Here is an 8,831-nt window from a genome sequence, read left to right on the forward strand (position 1 = left end):
TGATTCAAAGCTAGGAGATTCGAAACCAGAGTCTTTAACATGAATGAGATGATAAACACATCCCTTAGAAATTAGTTTCCTTGCCCGAAGGTAGGAAACAAGCTGACTCCTGAAAGATGAAGTACTACCCTTTCACTCTAGGATGGGCTCATTCGAGAACTGAAATTAAACTATCTTATTTCTGCAGTCGACTGTGGCATAGTAGGAATGAAGCCAATCCATGCCGAGAATGACATCAAAATCAGTCATATCTAACTTGACTAACTCTGCTAATGTGGCTTTCTAAAATATCATAATCGGGTAGTTCCTGTATATCCGCCAAGCTATGATGGTTTTACCCACTGGGGTAGAGACTGAAAAGGGCTCTGCTAAAATTTTGGAACTGATTCCGAAATCGTCTGCTATATAAGGAGTAACAAAAGACAAGGATGCTCCTGGATCTAGCAAAGCATAAACATGAATATGGAAAATCTGCAACGTACCAGTAACGACATCAGAAGAATTTTCCTGATCCTGTAGGGTCTGAAGAGCATAGAGTCTGTTTGGGCGTTACCCACTAGTAGCATTGGAAGTGGCACCCTGTTGATTTGGGCAATCGGACTGGGCTGTGGAACGATTCTGCTGACCCTGTAGACCTGACTGCGGACACTCTCTAATCCTGTGGCCTGGCTTACCACAACCGAAACAAACATCGCTACCAACTCTACAGGTACCCTTGTAGTTTTTACCACAAGTCTGACACAGGGGATTAGTTTGGACACTACTGATACTTCTCTGAGACTTAGAGCCTGGAGCACTGGCGGAGGAAGGAGTTGGAACTGCAGGCTTAGGATGAAACTACGAACGATTTCCTCTTTCTAATTTGGGTTGAGCAAAACTGAAACTGCCTGACCTTTCTCTTTTGTTCTGCCTCTCCCTATTCCTAATCTTTTGCTCCTCTATTTGCTGAGCGTGGTTCATGAGCCTAGCTAAATTCATATTACTGTTCAGCATCGCAGACCTATACTCATTTAACACACTATCATTCACTCCTGACATGAAGTTACTCATCTTAGCCCTATTGTCTGTAACCACATGAGGGGCATATCTGGCTAGTTGAGTAAATATGAGAGAATACTCTTTAACTATCATATTTCCCTGCCCGAGGTTGATGAACTCAAGAACTTTTGCCTCCCTCAGCTCTTGGGGAAAGAATTTGTCTAAGAAAGCTGTGACAAATTCCTCCCACTCTGTAGGACCTGCACCATCTTCCCTCTCGAACTTCCACTGTTTGTACCAAGTGTGAGAAATATCCTATAACTGGTATGCGGCTAACTCGACACTTTGACAAGAAGTAACTCCCATGATGTCTATGACCTTCTGGACTTGGTCAATGAATTCTTGAGGGTCTTCATTAGACTTAAACCCGAAGAAAGATAGAGGGTTTATTTGAGTGAAGTCCCAAATCCTAGCTATGGCTGAGTTGGCCACTGGATTGGCCGGAATAACTGGAGGCCATTCATTTTGGGCAGCCACAGACTAAGCAAGTATGGTAAATACGACCCTAAACTCCGCATGAGAAACATGTTCACCCAAAGGATCTTCAGGCTGAGGAGCGGGTTGGTTTCTTCTCTTTGGAGGCATATTTTGAAATAAGAGAAGAACGGATTAGACTGAGAGTTTAACTTGAGGTTATGATCACTAGCACACCGTAAATACGGAAAGAGGGGAAACTGTTCCTGAAATATCTCATAGCCTCTTGCACATAAATGTGGCGCGCAACACACCCATGCACAAGACTCTACTAGATGCGACTTTTAGAATTCCTAGGACTCTATTGAACCTTAGGCTTTGATACCAAGTTTGTAACACCCTAATTTTCTAAATTAGAATGCTACACGGTGCTTCTGACCTTGAAAGACCACAAGCAAACCCATAACTGATATCTTTAACTGTACACTGCATATTATACATGTAAAATATGGAAAATATGAACAATATACCATAAGGTTCAACTAAATAAAGTGTCTAACAAAAATAACATTCATATGGGTGACAAATACCCTAAACAACTGAAGTCTGAATCAAATCTGAATTAAATTTGAAAACCTCTAAATACTGTCTGAAATAAGGAGTTGAAGGAATATGTCTCCAACTAACTCTGTCTAACAAAACAGAACTGAAATAATGCATGAAATAAAATAATATCGTCCTCGGATGGATGAGGACTCACTGCCACTCTGCGTACTGGAATGCTACTGCTACTGCTGATCTGGAACTCGTGACTCTGAGCCTATGGTGTAACATATAAGAAAGCACCATAGCGTAAATGTGTCAGTACAACTGAAAGTAATGAGTATACGAGTGAGGTAGGCTAAATGCAAAAAGGTTTACATGTATGAGCAATGCTAACTGACTAACTAATATGAACGTGAGAGTGCAAACATGCATACATAGTAACTGAGATCGTTAATACATGATATCTTGATTTGTACGCTAATACATGGTTTATTGTTATCTAACATGACTGATACTAGAATTCTGATAACATGGATGACTGTGTCTGACAGTCCTGAATCTGATGGAACTACCTGAGTTTCGTACTGTAACTGAATTGACTGTAACTGACAGTCTTGGTATACTAAAATCTGAAGAACTATCTGAGCTCTTTTACTAAAATTGGGACTGAAACTTTGGGAGGTAGTTTCTTAACCAACATGCCCCAATAACGCCTATAGCTAGGTTAGGGTCTGATCTTTTCCCCGACTGGAAGGGTGTCAATACCGCACCACTGGTAAGGACAGCTGTGAGTGACCCTTAGCTGGTAGGTACTCGAATGAAATGGCGAGAACCCTAAACTGACATGTTAAGCCACCTCATCAACCTTAATCTGGCAGGTTATGATGTCTCAACCTACGCTGGCTACGTAATTCTGGAACATAAGGATGACTACTAAGAATCACACCCTAAACTGGCAGGTGAGTTCCTATCCTTGGGTTCACTCGGTGCTAATTTATACTCCCATCTAAAGAGACTAAATATGATTTAACTGACTGTACATGGACTGAGTAACTGACTTCCGTTGACTAATGGAATAGTACTACTATCTGAGAATTTATTGAGATCATGAGATTTCTGAGATTTCCTGAGTCACATGACTGACTGAGTTCTATAGATCATGGCTTGACTGAGATTATCATGATAACGTGACATGGCTCTAGGTACACAACTATATTTTTGGGTACTAGTACCCCCAGAACTCGATGGAAGGAAACTGACACACATAACTGACTTGATCATAAAATGGAGTCCACAATTCACCATATCATAAGTAGGGGATTTCACACTAAGCATAGTTCTAAACATCTTACGTATGGAAGGGAAATTCATACAATATGTGTATACTTGCATAGCTTCAATAGCATGCTCAATCCATATCACAACAACGACGCATATCAATCACGTGGAATTCATGTGAAATCATAAAGCATAGAGCATGGACTTGTCATTTAAGAACTATTAAATCATGGGACATGAATTCTATCATCCTAGGCCTTTTTATCAAACACTTTTGATGAATTCTTTTAGCTTAGGCGTGTTTTCATGAATTTTACCATTTTAAACCACATAAAGTTCATGGATTTTAACTAACGAACACATATACTTCATGAAGACACCTTTAGATATCATCTTAAAACTTAAACAACAATCAACAACATGTACATTGTCATATCACAACAAGACAATCACAATATAATATTTAAAACATGGTTTTTGAGCTCTATGAACAAAACTTATCCATAGATGAACACTATGCATACCTTAGATGGAAGGCTCTTGATGATTGATGGAGAAATTTGCTTGAACTTGAATCCCCAATTGAAAATCCTAATGTGTTCTTGAGAGGATTTTAAGAGAAAGAGCATATTTTGGTGAAATAAGGGCTTAATTCTATGTTTATGAAATATATAGGGGGAAAGATGACCCAAACACCCCTCTAGATGCGTCATTTAATTTTTGTGAAAATTACCCTATTTGGGCCCCTGGCGCAACGCGGAGATATTGTATTGCCCCCAGTTTGTGACCTAGAAACTCACCGCAATGCAGTGGAATCGCGAAGAGACACTGTAAATTGACAAACGTCATTTTGGCTTACGGCGCGATGTGCTACTAACTGAAATAACGCTGCTGAAACTTTAAATCAACATAACTTCTTCACCGGGTGTTCGTTTTAGGCGAATTTGGTAGAAATGGAAATATTATTCAATTCTCTACAATTTGGAGGGTATAAATCTGCCAAAATACCACTTATAAACCAAGTTATGCTCGTTCAAAGATGACCTATGTGATATCACACACAAAAACTTGGTGGATTTAAAAGTTCTTAGCTTGGCTTACTCTAAGTGACTCTTATGAACATGCTTAACACATCATAAGCTATATTATCACTAGGTTACTCATCCTAATTTTTATACTCCAATAAGAATCACAGGATAACAGGTTTCATGTGAAGGAACAACGATTTATTTTCTAGCTTAGAAATATACGGGGTATTACAGATATGCGGCGCACAACTTATCGCATAAGCTAGGTTGTGCGTCGCACAACTTATGACATAAGTTAGGTTGTGCGTCGCACAACTTATGACATAATCATTCTAGTAGCCTTAGGCGATTTGTTAGGCGACACACTCCACTTTGCAAAGCCATAATTTCTTGCTTGGGTGTCTGATTTTGGCAAAATTGGTATTGTTGGAAAGCTAATTAGATCCTCTACAATTTTGTTGGTTTAAATATGCCAAAATACCACATATACATCAAGTTATGTTCGTTCAAAGATGACTCTTGCAAAATCACACTAAAACTTGATGGATTCAAAAGCTCATAGCTTGCCTTACTCTAAGTGACTCTTATGAACACGCTTAACACATCATAAGATCTCCTCACTAGGATACTCATTGTAAGTCATGTACTCAAATATGAATCACAGGATAGGAGTTTTCATACGTTGAAATAATGGTTCAATTTCTAGCTTGAAAATATACGAGGTATTACAGATATTCAATTTTGTTAGAGGCTTTTGTGGATAACCGTGGATTGAGATATTATGTTAAATTCTTAGAACCTTGTCTTGATTCATTATTCTTCCTTATATATTGCTTTGTTTGTCTTCCGCTATTTATTTTGGTTATGTATAGTGTGTTTTGTCGACTTAGCAAAGGGGGTGGTCTTCAAGCCTCGATGGGCTTGAGATACCCGTCAGAGCTAGGCTTGGGGTCGGGTCATGACAATCTATCTCTGAATACTAATAAATACATAACTACTATAGAAAGATAGAGGTGAACTCTGAATGCATGAATATCCAACGCTCCCTTGGAAGCTCCAACAATCACCCGAGTCAAGCAAGTTGAGGAGCACAGAGCTAGGACCTGCACCGAAAACGTGTAGTAGGTGTGAGTACGCTCCACTTGTACTCCGTAGGTATCATAGGTCGACCAAGAAAAGTAGTAAATAAAGCATACAAAATATACACTAAGGGCAGGTCACTTGCAATCAGAAAATATCCCATAACGGTAGCCCACATCACTTGCGATAACAGTTCTACAATATCTGCACGTAATACCACAACACACTATATAGAAATACAAATATACACAATATCACTTACAAGTAGAACAAAAGTAGAACATGTATAATAAAGATCATTAAGTACAAGTAAAGGGAGATAGAACAATTAGGCATTAACAAGTCAAGATGTAGAACAAATAGATTGATAACAAGTCAATATGGCAGTGCAAGCACAACATAAACACAATAAAACAAGTACAATTTATATGATAATGATAATAATGATGCACGAGATCGTCGCACAATTTCCGTATACACCCACGGAGGCAAGCCTCTCGATGTGGGACCTATGGGGGGTTTGTCAATCCATATATAATCCATATATATATATATATATATATGTATGTATATATATATCCATATCCATATCCATATCTCTTGCCTGACACATTCCTCGGAGAGGATTTTATAAGATGTCATTTTTTGTCATAAAAAGGTATTATCAGTGTTTATTAGGTGTTGTCATGGTGGTACCATTTATTTCATGAATGTGTATGATATGATTTTTCATATTCAATCATGATCTGTCCTGGTCGACCCAATCATGATATTTAAGGAGGGAACCTTTTCTTGAAAAAAAATTCTTGCAACTACGAAAACCATAACACAAGCATTTTTTCCAGTCATTCTTTCTAAGAAAAAGAACTTAGCATAGACCATGACCCCCTTTATTATATTAGCTTAAGATTGTAATGCTTACAACCAATCACAATGTGTATATCCACAACCAACCACAATGATACATTTCGATAACCACGTGGCAATTAACCCCTTATTATTTTCATTCATCCATTAATTTCCACATGTTTCATATGCCAAAAGTATGAATATATATATATATATGTATATATATATATATATCACAATACACCAAAGGTACCACAATAAGTATTTTAATAACACAATACAGTTATTCACATATATTCAAGGCTATCAACATCATTAGGACCCCATGAGATCATAATTTCTCAATTTCAACAGTTACGTTACATATAGTCCCCCACACGGGCACAACACATAGATAGCCATTTTTCATGATTATTTTGCACCCTTAAGATGCATTTTGTACCAATATTTACTACCCAACACAGTCTAAAAGAGTTAAACTATAACCTACCTCGAATGCCAAAATCGATCCGCTACACTTTGAACTCACGACCTTACATTCCACGAATGACACCAAAATTAACTAAAACCAAGAAATATAGAATCTACGCATCAAAACAAAGCCAACAATATTCATGTTGACTACTTTTGATTCGGGGTTAAAAAGAATCCCCAAATCGAGTTTTTAAAAAAGAAGGACAAAATCATAACTTTACTTTGAAAATGCGTTCCCCCATATTTTTAGGAATCTACATCTTAATATCCAAGAAATTGAGTAAAAAATGAGGTTCAAATTGAAGAAAAAACATTTTTGAGCTTTACCGGGTAATATCTTTGACATCCGTGTTAAAATAAAGAATAGAAGTTGTTTTAAAGGTTAAATTGATGAAAAAATAGTAACTATAGGATTAAAATATTATTCAAGTGAAAAGGAATGAAATTGGGGTTTAAAATCAAACCCTAAGATTTTTGGATTTTGAGAAATTAATCAAGGAATTAGAGTAGAAAAGGATGAAATCTCACCTTAAATCTGTAATAGAATCAAGAAATAGATGTTAATCTAGCTTCCCAAGCTCCCACAAGCTTCACATTTAAGTTCTCACATTATTTTAGGGTTAAATCTCAAGAGGCAAGATGAAAGAATGAGAAAAATAGGCAAAAAAGAGTTGTTTTTATACTGCACCTGCCTTTTGAAATATCAGACTTTTTAAAAGTCCAATCCAGACTTCAACGGGATGCCTGGGATTCGTTCGGAGTCTGATATACACAAACAAACTATGTAAGCACACTAAATTTGATGCTCTAGATGCAATGGCAATATCTGATTTTTGAAAAAACATTATTTTCATAGAGTTAATCCTCGAAACCTGAAATCATAATTTTTTAAATCGAGAATCGAAATGAGATTTAAAAGCCATAAAATCCTACCAAGCATGTTACTACCCTAAAATTGACGTTTCAGATGCATTCTCAAAATTGGATTTTTCATTTGAGTTTATTTCAACCAAATGTGTATCCCACACCCATATTTTCAATTTTCTAACTTTCCAACCAATAGGTCAAAATGAGCTTGGGTGCATCTGGACCCAAGCCAAAGGTCTACCTAGTCTAAAATCGATATTTTGGAGCTGCTAGTGCCGTCCGTTCATCTATCTATCACACAGATCAAAATATATCTACATAAGTTCAAAATAAGGCTCCATAAGCCATCAAAAATCACAATATCGCTTAAAAGGCACCAAAATGCAACGAGAACCATTCTAATCACCCCCAACCCAGAAATATCACAATGCAACTACAGAGAGGGGTAAATCCATCAAATCACACAAAATCATAAATTTCACATATTTCATCAAATTTTTAGGTTGTTACATCATCCACCACTAAAAATCTAGTTCGTCTTCGAACTAAGGCAAAGAAATACCTGAATCTACAAAGAGATGGGGATAGGAACTATGTATATCAACCTCAACCTCCCAAGTATCCTCATTTATATGTTGATGTCGCCACTGAACCTTAATCACATGGATAACTCTAGAGCATAACCGCCTAACATCCATAGCAAAAATGGAGATCGACTCCTCAACAAAAGACAACCGCTTATCTAACTGAACCAACTCTCAAAGAATGACATGAGATTCATCGGGAATATAGCGGCGAAGTATAGAAACTTTAAAACTGGATGAACAACTGATAAATCCGAGGGCAAGGCCAACTCATAGGCCACATCACCAATAGTCGAAGAATCTCAAATGGACCAATATACCTAGGGCTAAGCTTGCCCCTCTTCCCAAACCTCATTATACCCTTTATAGGTGAAACTCAAAGAAAAAAGTAATCACCAACACCAAATCTCAAGGCCCAAAGTATACGATCCACATAGAACTTCTGTCTACTCGTAGCCACTTAAAGTGTATCCTAAATGATCTGGACTATGTCCAAAGACTCACGAAGCAAGTCCGTACCTCAAGGCCATACCTTTGAAACATCAAACCAACCCATAGGCGTGCGACAACGCCTACCATACAGTGCCTCAAAAGGATCCATATCAATACTAAAATGGTAGCTATTATTATAAGCAAACTCTGCTAAAGCCAAATGTTTTTCCCACTGGGCCCC

Source organism: Capsicum annuum, chromosome 3 (genome assembly GCF_002878395.1).
Source record: "Capsicum annuum cultivar UCD-10X-F1 chromosome 3, UCD10Xv1.1, whole genome shotgun sequence".
Classification (NCBI taxonomy): domain Eukaryota; kingdom Viridiplantae; phylum Streptophyta; class Magnoliopsida; order Solanales; family Solanaceae; genus Capsicum; species Capsicum annuum.